General features: G+C 45.9%; 1 protein-coding gene across 17 annotated transcripts in view; it reads left to right on the plus strand.

Annotated features, from left to right (window-relative positions):
- Nucleotides 1–12,234, plus strand: part of ANKRD17 (ankyrin repeat domain 17) — a 2,430,147-nt gene that overhangs the window by 1,193,809 nt on the left and 1,224,104 nt on the right. The window lies entirely within an intron of this gene.

The raw sequence follows: 12,234 nt of genomic DNA on the forward strand, positions 1-12,234 counted from the left end.
TCCCTGCAGACCAGGGGCATCCCACTCCTTGTTTGTTCCTTCCAGGAGCCATTTACGACCACCTTCACACCTCCAGTTTCCTGGGCTGAAGCTCTGTCATTGTTCCTTCTCTTTCTATAGACAAAAGTCTGGGTTAACCCGCAATTAACATCTCCCAGTGAGTTTCTGCTGAGAGGAAGGCCCTCCTCCTGGGAGAAACCTGCTTTTCCAGTTCTTACAGCTCAGCTAGGCTACTTAACTTCTTAACCCCAGCAAAAAACAAATTTGTTGCATCAAACATAAATCCATTACTTTCTTAGCCTTAACATCTGTGGGATAAAAAGCAACTGAGATCTATATTCCTTTTAGCAAAAATCCTTTTTATGTTTGCTAATCCAGCAGACTTTTTAGTTTTAGATCACTTTAAAGTTTCACCAGTAACTCATCTGACAGCTGTCATTCAGGTAGCCCAGGGTACTGCACCCAGATTTTGACAGAGGCTGTGAGTTAGTTTGTCTGAATGTTTTGCTCTTCACATTAGGACTTTATATGTTTGCAGTGCTTCATTAGATTCCCTGAATTGTGGCGCCAAGCAAGATTTTGAATGTTGAGGTGTGTTGTGTTACTGTCATGATCTCTGCTTCCAAAAGGTCAGGGTTTTCCCAACTCCCTTGGAAGCAGATCCATAACCCAGGTTCCGAGTGCCAACCAGTCCCAATTGGGACCTTTTGGACCCAGTCCTGGCGCCAGTGGCACCAGGCTCATAAATATGCCCAGTCCCAGCGCTGGAAGCGCCGGGCTCATAATGCTTGGGTGGACTTACCTGCAGCAGACCATGCTGCTTACTTGCCTGCCAGTTGAGCCTCTGATCCTCTTCTGTTTGGAACTACTTTTCCTGTTGGGTGGGGCAGGAGCCACTCCCTAGATTCAGAACACTGGAACTCTTCTGGAAAGCAGGAACTCTTTTCTTACCTAGGCGTGGCTGTGGAAGGAGACACCTAAGCACTACAGGAGGCTATTTAAACCACACCCGATGGATGAATCTTGCTTTGCGTTATTCTGCATCCTCTGCAGCAGAACGCTCATCGTGTCTTCTGCATCTGATCCTGGGCCTAAGGAAAAAGGCTTACCATCCTGAATCCAGTCTTCAGCAACACCTATGAAGACAAGAAAGAACAGGTTAGCATTACGGTCTTCAGTGACAGCTCTTCACTTACCTGGTCCATCGGCTGTCACCAACGCCTCGCGCTGCATTCCGGCATCTGAAAGACAAAGGCTTACCTACTCTTCGTGCGCTCCGGAGGTCTTCACACTGCATTCCGGCATCTGAAAGACAAAAGCTTACCAACTCTTCGCACGCTCCGGAGGCCTTCGGCGCTGCATCCCGCATCTGAAAGACAAAACAAGGTGCGTTTAAAGACATTGGGGAACTTTAATACTCACGTGCCATTACTCCTTTCCACATCTAACCCAGTGGGTATTCCGGCACCCTGCAGCCGCTCCGAACTTGTACCTGCAAAATAAAAAGACAGTTAGAGCGCATCGTGAAGCAGGCAACAAGCGCTTACTTACGTGCTTCCAGGCGCTTCTATTCATCACACGGGCTCCATCTTCAACTCGCTTCAGCCCGTCATCCGCCATCGCCGGAACCCTGCAAAACAAGAAACATCATTACTAAAGACTTTAAAGACATTAGAATTACTCGAAACTTACCGTTCGTGCAGTAAACGACGGACAGCAGTCCTCTGAAGTCAAGAGGCCTGCTCCCCTTATCCAGTGAAGAAACTGGTTACAGCACCCTGCCCCGAGGCAGATGGAGAGCACAGCGTTCACTTACCTAAGGTGAGAGCGTTAACCTTTGGGGTTCTACAGGAGAAGAGAAAGGGAAGAAGAGAGAGACATTCAATAACCCAGTTCCTTAATCCCATATTTTCTATCTGCAGACATCTTACCCTTCGAGTCAGACATACAGTGCACAGAGGTCCAGCCCAAAGAGCCAGCCGTGTGTTACACATGACCTTTGAAGATACGGTATACGCCCAGTCAAGACCGGCGCCTCTACGGGAATCAGGTGAGCGTTACAGTTACAGGCATTTTGGAGTTTATAGCAACAAAGCAAATGTCAATTAGAGGCACATTTTGGGGTTTCACTTTCAAAGTGCTGATTCTCTCTGTCTGCCCTCTGTCTGCTGGTCATGGAGACCCATGGCACATTTTCTGCAGATTGTGCTCTATTCCACCACACATGCCCCATAGGTGGCTGGTTGGGCATCCATCTTTTTGTGGGCTTGAACACGGTTTTTGTAGGTTTTTGGTGCACACAAGGGTTTTGCCGCCATTGTTGCAGTTTCTTTCATCATAACTGGCAGGGTAATGCCACACAGCATAGCGGAGTGGGTCAATACATCCCACATGTCTCAGCTCAGGAGAGCAGGCATCAAAAATAGACTCTAACAAAAAATTGATTTCTCATTTCTTCAAAGGTAGTTACTCTGTAACCCTTTACCCATCCATCTAGGTTTTTCAAACATTCACACACCCAGTTAGCCCAAGGGGTACCATCAGTCTTTTTGAGGGTCCTAAACATCTTAAGGCTCTGGGAAGGAGTTTACCCAAATCTGGCTATCAAAGCCAGCTACACATTCTCATACTCCAATCTTTCAAGTTTGAGTACCCTTCCTCGATTACAGCATCAGTTGCAACCTGGGGGAGCCTACACAAAAGCCAAGGAATCAACTGATTCCCTGTGAGATCCTGAATCCCATGATTGTATTGAAAAGCACCCAACCAATCCAAAATATCTAGTTTCACATCATGCATACTCACTGCTTCTTTGGGCAGGCGAGGCCTCTTGGGACTGGAAGACCTAGAGGACTCTGGTAGGGAACCATTTTCAATTTGGTTCTTTATTTATCTTGATTATATTATCCCATGTACTGCACTTTACCCTCCCCCTGCACTTTTCGGCCCCCTCCCCTGCACATGCGCGATCTGAATGACACCTGGCCTTGTAAGATCGTTGTCTGTCTTCCCTCAGTCACCCCCCCCCTTTGCCTCATCGCACCTTGAATCACCTGTGTATAGGCCGTTATAAATGCTGTATCATAAGAGACAATCTTTTCATTTGGAGAGCATGTTGCATTTTCAATTCCCTGAGTTTGATGTCCTGATATTTGGCTTCAGCTTGCAACCTTTTAAATTCCAATTCAAGTCTCATTTTCTCAAGAGACACATATTCTGGACTAAGTGATGGACCTTGTGGGGTCCCAGTGGATATAGGTTGAGGCAAAAGGGCTTGCTGAGGCAAAGAGGGCACCCTTCCTGGGACTCCTTTCTCTCCTCTGACTTTTCTAAGACATTAGAGTTAGAATCTGAATTATCCTCATTATGAATTTCTCAATTTTCTTGATTAATATTAGTTACAGGCTTACTATCCAACCTTTGGTGATCTAACAACCTTGTAATAAATTCATGTTTCCTTCCTTTAACAGAGATTCCTGATCCTACACATTTCTTTCAGTTCTACTGTTAAAATAATCAGGGCTTCCTGTTTGAAATTATCCATACTAGGCATGTTTCAATTGCTATTCTAGTGGCGCTTAGCCTTGTGAAGGTTTTTAGTTGAACAAAAGTAAAGCAAACACTGAATGTAGCAACTTTACAATAGATCCTCACCGCCTGCCACCATTGTTAGGCAAGATTGTGTGCAGTGTCCTTTACAACCCTATTGCTCACTGTTGGGGAGAATTCTCAGAAATGTGCTAATTTCCTCCTCCTTAGAGATCCCCAGCAACTTTGACGGATTTTGAGTACTTGAATTTTTTTTTTACCTTTAGAGAGTGATACCCTTTTTCCCACTCTCTCATGTATTTTAATGTGATTTTGAAGTCTGTGTTTCTGTTGGTTGTGGAGACTGACAAACTCCATAGGCATCATCTTTTGCATTGTGTCACACAGCACCTTCAGTGCAGTGACACAGGGACGTCTTCTAGATTTCCCCATGGTTTCAATACCTTCTGTGGGATAAAGTACTGTTTCCCAGAGCAGTAAAGTGAAATTGACTTTACTTACTTTTGTAACTTTCTACACCCAGCACACACTCTTCCAATAGGGTGCTGGAGGGGTGTCTTAGTATCCCCTCTGTCTAGCTTCTCAATTAATATTTTTGTGTTACCCTTTCCTCGATGAATGGCTGGTGACAGTGGTTTCATTTTAACTACTGTGGTGTGAATTTACCGCGGGCTGCGTTCGCAGTTGCAGTAAAGCACCCAAGGGTGCCATTTTTGTCCAAATGGCCCTGGTCTTCTTTTTTTGCCATTTCTTTGTGGAAAGGTTCTTCTTGAGATTTACTCTGCACGCCAAACCAGGTATGGTCCCGTTGTTCGCTTTGTGTTTGGCGGGATTCACGAGTGAAGCCCACCTCTGTCTCCAGGGTGTGCAGGAAAGTGAGGGAGGTGCCCGAAACTCCCTGTGCTTAGTCTCCTAGGAGACCCAAATGCACTCTTTGATGATTGGCCGGCTGACTGTCTGGCATGGACAGCCACCCTGCTGGGTGACTGACAGCTAGGCTGGAATGAATGGGAGAGAACTGAATAAAAGGTGAGGCTTTTTGCTTGGAAGGCAGTCGACCACTGGACGAAAGAACCAAAGAAGAACTTGAAGAGGATGCCTGCTGCAACTCATGGACCGTTGGTTTGCCCAGTGAAGCCCTGCTGCTGTGTTAAAACTCCAAATTCATATCGACAGAGAAGCCCATGCAAGGACGACTTCTCCCCTTGAGTTGATCAGACCAATCAACTCCAAAGTAAGCCACCTGGACATTCTCTCTGAGCTGGTTGCATTTCCACAGAGTTGCTGCTGGAAACCGAAATGCCAGAGAGAGGAACACCAGATTGTGTGCGTTGCTTTTAAGTTGGCCAAGAGCTGCAGGAAGATCCTCCGGACTCTCAGGAAGCAGGACTGACCGAGCCTGAGCCCCCTCAACAGAGTGTGGGTCCAGAGAAGCAAGGAAAGTACTTCTTGACAGCCAGAAACCGCAGTGTTGCTATTTGCGGTAGTCGCGAGGAGCTGAAACACCGAAGTGACACTTGTTGGGAAGATTGACAGTTGCGAGCGGTGACTGTCCCATTGCAGTGCAGCAGTCGCCAGAAGTCCTCCCTCTTGTCCCCACGACTGACGCCCAGGAACAGTGAGATCTGCAGAGCTGCACAGGAACAGAAGCCATCTGCTGGACTTTCTCTTCAATACAAAGGTAGAGTTGCTTGCATCTTCTACTACTCACAAGTCTAACAGCTTCTAACAGCTTGTGGCCCTACATTGATTCTTCTTTTTCTTCAAAGACTTCTAAAACATTGTGCAAAGACTTTTCTTACTTAACAGTAAAGAAGTGCTTCAGCTCATATAGACTTTTGCCCATTGACTTTGGCTTAGCCTGTGTAACTGAATGACTCTTATTTGGGGATCCGAAAGTGCTTACTCTTAAGGGATTCTAAATGCAACAGTGAGATAGTAATGTCCCCAGCACCCTCGCTATTAGTCACCTGAGGGTGTAGGTTGTGACTCTGGGCCATCTCAAGAGCGTCTTTACTGATTTAGAAACTAAGAGTGTATAGTTTTGAATAGTGTATTTGAGTGTTGCTTTTATATTGCTCCTTCTTGAAGAAGGCTTATTCTAACTGATAAATTAATAATGGTTTATTCAAGAAACCTTGTGTGGAAGTATTTATTTGAATTCTTGTCACTGTGAACCTCTGTGTAACGCCCCTACAGCTCACATTGACCCCTCTTCAGATGAGCCTGGCTGCTCAACACGCTACCAAACTGTGTTGTACAAGCTTATACCAAAGGTTGGGTTTCCTATTACCTGTAGTCAGTTGTAGTGCATGCACCCAAAGGGTACTGCATAGAATATTTTCCTAAGACTCACTTTGACCCATCTTGAGATAAGCCTGGTTGCTCAGCCACACTACCAACCTCTGTAGTACAGACTTATAACAAAGGTTGGGTTCCTATTGCCAGGAGGTCAAGGTTGCTGTAGTCGTCCAAAGGATACCGCACACAATCTTGCCTAACGGGGGGGGGGGAGGCATAGGTTGATTACTGTGACCTGTGCCAGTCTTTGACCGTTAAGACCTTGAAGGAGAGGATTGGAAAACTTGCACAAGGTAGGCCTCTGTCTAAATCTCCTTCGACTACCCCAACAAAATGGAGGTTGTCTGACGAGAAAAGCTCAAGGCATGTTTATTATCGGAGACCTAAAAAGTGCTTTAATTATTCTTAAAAACTCAAGATCGAGGAATAATTCTAGACACTCATCCTCTCATACGAATTCTAGAAAGCGGCACCCTCGCTCCTGTTAAACTTTGCCCCGATTCCTCACCTGAAGGCAAGAGGATATGTTTTCCTAGAAAATTAGCATCTAAAGCCGATTGGGACGAATTCTGCCTCCAGATGCTGGAGGTGGTCACAAAGGAGGCTACACTTGCCCCTTTGAAAGAACTGAACAAGGCTTCTGACACCATTGGCGCCTCGTGAGGCTGACAGGGTGTTAAAAACTGATACTCCCTTGCCAACGAGCCTGGGCAGTAAGTTAATGAAGATTCCTCCTAAAGAGTCGAAGGTTTCAATGACTCGAGACAAGTCTGCTTTCCCCCTCTGCTCCGTCGAGGGCGCCAGCGTTGATTTTCTTGAAGTCAAAGCCTTGCACATCATTGACTGAATCGTCAAAGGTTTTTAAGCCCTTATCCAAAAAAGACTTTCAAGTCTATGTGCTCTTTCTGAGGAGGTGGTACAGTGGTACAGGACAACGACCATCCTCCATTTAGCCTAGACTTTGGCACTCCAAACGTTCCGGGAAAATTCATTTCTGAAGTGTCAAGGTTGCAGAACTGAGGACTCCTTGCAAGATGCCAGTTGTCTGGATATGTCACCAGAAGTTGTTTGCCATACCGGATTCAGCTGGACGTGCGGATGCCTCATATAGATCTGTCATGAGCAATGTGACTGTCACAACCTTAAACAGTTATGAGTATCACACAATTCACTCAATAGTCTGGAAACTGATGAATGGTAGACTTTCTCCACAAGAGCGCAGCCTGCAGGAATATAAATCACCTGATAGGCCAGGGGCTTGAGTGAAAAGGCAGGAGCGGCAACAACAGAGCTAGAGGAAACAACAATAACAATAGTTCAGCACAGCAGTCAAATATACCAACCTTAGTAACCACCACCCTTTACTTCCCACTCTTACCTGCTCCGCGAAAGAAGAGACCAGAAACCTACTTGGTGCCACAAGAATCAGTAAGGTGATGGAAAGTTCAGAAATCCAAAGAGTAAGTGTTTGACAGTCCACAATCCCAAATAGTCAGTGTTGATCCACCTAAACCGGACAGCACAAGGGCGCAATCTAAAAAATCCCAAAAGTAATCCTCTGGAATTCAGCAAAGCGTCCACAGGTAAGCAATGGATGGGTGACCAGTGGTGATGTCAGGAGAGCGTCCAAAAGGTCACCTGTTTTCCAGGATAGGGGTCCTTGATGAATCAGCAAATCGTCCAAATTGTTGCCAAAAGAAAAAAAAAGGAGATTTCACAAGGAGTGACAGGAAAGGGAGTGTTAGGAAGTTCGTGTGTGACATGAAGTACTGGAAGGAAGTAAAACGGGTAAGTGGAAAACTGCTTAACAGATAAGCACTGGCACATTAAACAAAGAAAAACTGGAATCCACGTAATGTTTTTACAGGGCAAGGCTAAACAAGACAGTCCATGTATGCAAACCAGCGTCTAGTAACCGAGGGATAAATCGGAAGGAGCCGAGCTTCGAAAACCAAGGGATAATCCAAAAGACAATAATACGTAGTGACAGGCAGGGTCCAAAGCCAGAGTCAAATTGCAGGAATAACAGAATCAAGCGCACTCGAAAACTGGCACAATACACAGTTAAGCAGCACCTTAGCCGCGGTTCGGGTGTCTACAAATAGTTGATACGCGTAAGGACGCAGAAACCACGTTGCGCGTACCTCACGTGACTGTTGTGCCTAAGACGTGCTACTGGCGAGGCGTGTCTGGAGATGTAGTCCAAATAGGACTGTGGAGCCTGTGCCATTGCGAGGCGCCAGGGCAACTTCCAAATGGTATGAGGTGTGCCCAGGCGCTGTTGCCGCCGCGCATGGAACCACGGCATGACAGTGACTGAGTATTTGGACTGGGTTAGGCCCATCACAGAATATAAGAAGGATGATCTCACAGATATCCTAGATAAAGGTCCTCAAAGGATCCTGTGCTACCGTTTCATACGGCTTTGAAAAACAGGATTATAGAAAATTGGAAAAGGACGGACACTGCACCGACAGTAAATAAGGACTTTACAAAAAGTACAAGCCTTCGTCTATAGACTCAGACTTTTTGTCTAGGCATCCCCACTCCAGAAAGTCTGGTTGTTTAAGCGGCTGCATCTACCTCAAAGGTGGCTGCCTACCCGACAATCCCTCCAGATGGGGATGACAAAAGATTTGATGCACTAGTAAAAAGAGTGTCTTAGCATGGCTCTTAAAGCCATTAATGCTATGTGTGCCCTGTTGAAGTATTTGTTTGCTTTATGGGAGGTTATAGCAGTGGCCGCAGAACACATTCCTGAGGGAGAAGAGAGGGATGACTTCCTCAACATCCTTCCGCATGGCAAGGACGCAATGTGCCAGTCCCTGCATTCAGGTCTGGACTCTTCTGATTTGTGGTAGTCGCGCTATGGCAGCAAGCACTGTGTCCAGGAGACTTACATGGCTGCGCTGTTAAGGGTTTTCCCCGAGATTTTGAGGTGAGACTGCTGGATATGCCTTTTGATGGCACAGAGTAATTCAGCTTTAAGGCTGACCAGAGTTTGGAAAAGCTGCAGGTTTCCAAGACTGCTGCTTGGTTGCTGGGAGCAGCGATTTGCCAACCACAACAAACCCATACGCCCTCTCAGAATTGAAAGGGTCGTTAATTTCGGTTCTATTCTTAATTTGAAATAATAAGGGGGCAGATGTCTCAACGAGGCCAGAGAAGACTATCTTGTGGTTCGCAAGGATGTGGAGGTATTGATACCTACACCACCTCTGCCTCTTTGTCCTCTGCCGCAGCCACAACACCAAAACCTCTTTGAAGCCTTAGTCCAAAGGAATGTGGTGGGAGGTAGGCTAACACAGCATTTGGTAGAATGGTGAAGCATTAATTCAGATGCTTGGACACTGCAAAGAGTAGCCCTTGGTTACTGTTACCCATTTTTTAAAATGCCTCTGGATTGTCCACCAAGCAACTAATCCGTGCAAGATCCAGATCCACTCCTCTTACCGGAGATTTACACCCTGTTAGAGAAAGGTGCGATCGAAATGATTCCTGTAGCGGAGAGGATCTAGGGATGGTACTCCTCTTACTTTCTAGTTCCAAAAAAGGACACAGGACTGCAATCCATCTTGGACCAGAGATGCTTGAACAAGTGCCTCAGGAAAGGCATGTTCAAGATGGTAATTCTTTTGCAGATCCTTCAGACTAGGAACTGGATGGTGTCACTCGATCTTCAATATGCTTACTTCCATTTGCTTATGCATCACAAGCACAGGAAGTACATGAGGTTTGCCATTGGCAGTTCTCATTTTTAATTTCCGGTTCTGCCATTCGAGCTTACCTCTTACCAAAGGGTTTTCATCAAGTTGATTGTGCTGGTGTCTAAGGAGGGGGGGGGAGATTCACATCTATCCCTATCTGGACGATTGGCTGATCAGAGCTTGTTCTCCCGAACAGGTTCTGGAACATCTCGGTATCACCTGCCACTCCCTTGGCAGAATGGGTTTCTCCCTCAATTTCACGTTGTCAGGAGCATGTTTACCGGAGCGGTCCTGGACTCTTCAGCGAAAGCTTCGCCACCTGAAGTAAGAGCTCAACATGTATGGCAGACAGTAAACAAGTTTTAGAATGCCCAACATCTTCCGGCCTTAGATTTTCTAAGGTTGTTCTGTATCATGGCATCCTGAATTTTGCTGGTGCCAGAGACTCATCTGAGAATGAGATCCCTACAATGAGCCCTCGGATCCCAATGGTCTCAATTCTCTGGCAGGCTGACGGACCACCTTCAGGTGCCCAACAAGGTCGCACTTGATCTCCTGTGGTGGGCCTACGAGCAAAACGTGTTGAAAGGCGAACCTTCCTTGAAACCATGTCCGGGGGTGACAGTAGTCATAGACTCCTCCCTCATGGGATGGGAATCTCACATGGACGATCAGACAACCATTGGTTGTTTTCGGTCTGAGTCCATACTACAAATAAACCTGTTGGAGCTGAGGGCAATCAGACTAGGGCTGATGGCCTTTCTACCCTCTGTACAGGGAAGTGCACCTCCTGATAATGACAGACAGCACAGTGGCTCTGCATTACTTCAACAAGAGAGGAGGTGTAGGGTCACTAACACTGTGCAGGGAGGCAGTGGAGCGCTGGTTTTGGGTACTGCAAGGAGTCTCTCTATCAGCGACTGTTCACCTAGCTGGAGAATAGAGTATGACAGTGGATGCTCTGAGCAGGCAGAGCACAGTCTCCCAAGAGTGGAAGTTGGCTCAGGAAGTCCTTCTAGAGATGTTTGCCCTTAGGGAAAACGCTCAAGTGGGTCTGTTACTGCCCAGTGTCAACAGGAAATGTGACCACTTCTTTTCCAGGGAAAGCTCTTGGAGGTGGGAGGGCATGTTCATGGTAGGCTGGGAGGTTCCTCTACTGTGTGCGTACCCACCAGTTCATATCAGGAGGTTGAGGTTCAGGGAATCTGTGATCCTGATTGCTGCGGTTTGGGCCAGGAGAACGTGGTACCAGAGTAGACAAACTTCAGGCTTTGTCTTACATCCACTGTTTACTGCCTTTTATAAGGAGAAGGTTGTTTTGAGGGTTCTCTGCATTTCTGCCTAAGGTGGTGTCGGAGTTTCTCCTGGTACAAATAATTGTCTTGCCAGCCTTATATCTACTGCCTCATTCTTCCAAGGACAAAGCAAGACTGCATCACTTGGGTCCAAAGTGGGCACTGAGCTTTTACATTAGCAGGTTGGTTAAAGTCAGACAGGATGACCAGCTCTTTGTGGGCGATACTGGTCATAGGTTGGGACAGGTTGTTACCAAACAGACCATATCTTGATGGATCATTTTATTTATCGCTGAATTTTACACTTTTACTGGCAAGGATGTCCCTGATGGTTTTAGGGCGCATTCCACTAGAGGAGTGGCTACTTCTTCAGGTCTTCAAAGAGGGGTGCCGGTGCAGGACCTTTGCAGTGCTGCAACCTTGTCTTCGCTGAATACCTTTGCTAAGCATTACTGCCTTGACTCTGTGTCAGGTCAGGATGCTAAATTTGGCACAGCTGTGATCCACAGCATAAATAAATAGTAAATTCTTTATTCCCACCTCTATCTGAAAAGTGCAATGGGATTCTATCAAAAATGAGATATCTGTGGGAGGACATAATCCATTAGAAGAACAAATTACTTACCCTGGTAATGTTCTTTGTGATGGATTCCTCATCTCCGTCCCTGCATACCCCTCTGTGTTTTGGGAAATGTCCATTGTTTACATCTTCCTCTTTTAACGTCTGGGTTTCTTTAGTCTTCGAGACGATTGTGCATAAAGAGGGGAAAAACATGAACTAAGGCAACTGGCATGGTGTGTGCATCTTATACCAGCATCAATGTCCTAGCCGAGAGAGGAATGGAACCTACAGACTTTGAGTAGACACTGCACGGCGCCCTCTGCTTGGAAAGTTTGCGAAGCTGCAAGCAGGATATCGGATAAATCAAAGATGAGGACTCTGTGGGAGGAACATCCATCAGAAAGAAAATTACCAGGTGCAAGTAATGTTTTCTTATCTTCAAATGTAAATAGTTATTGGAGTATAAATGGTTAGTATAGTTCAACGAGAAGGTTGCAAATTATTTCAAACTTTCTAATTTAGTGAGCACACAGTCGAAGGATTTCAATGAAACAGCAATAATATACGAGGCTATATCTCGGAAACGGTAAAAGATATACAAAAATTCCTTATATGACCTTTTCTGTTCCTTTCATGTTTAATAAAAAATGCACTTAGCAAATTTTTCATAGAACTACCCTAAAAACAGTTGCAACTTAAAAACGAAATTAGTATCCGTAATGGTGGCAATCTGATTAATGACGTCACACATGCCCTCAGCCACAAATTCAGACAATACACCTGGTAGCAAGTACATAATTGTATGCTTCATTAACAACGC

The sequence above is a fragment of the Ambystoma mexicanum genome, chromosome 6q (assembly GCF_040938575.1).
Source record: "Ambystoma mexicanum isolate Mex_15411 chromosome 6q, UKY_AmexF1_1, whole genome shotgun sequence".
Lineage (NCBI taxonomy): Eukaryota > Metazoa > Chordata > Amphibia > Caudata > Ambystomatidae > Ambystoma > Ambystoma mexicanum.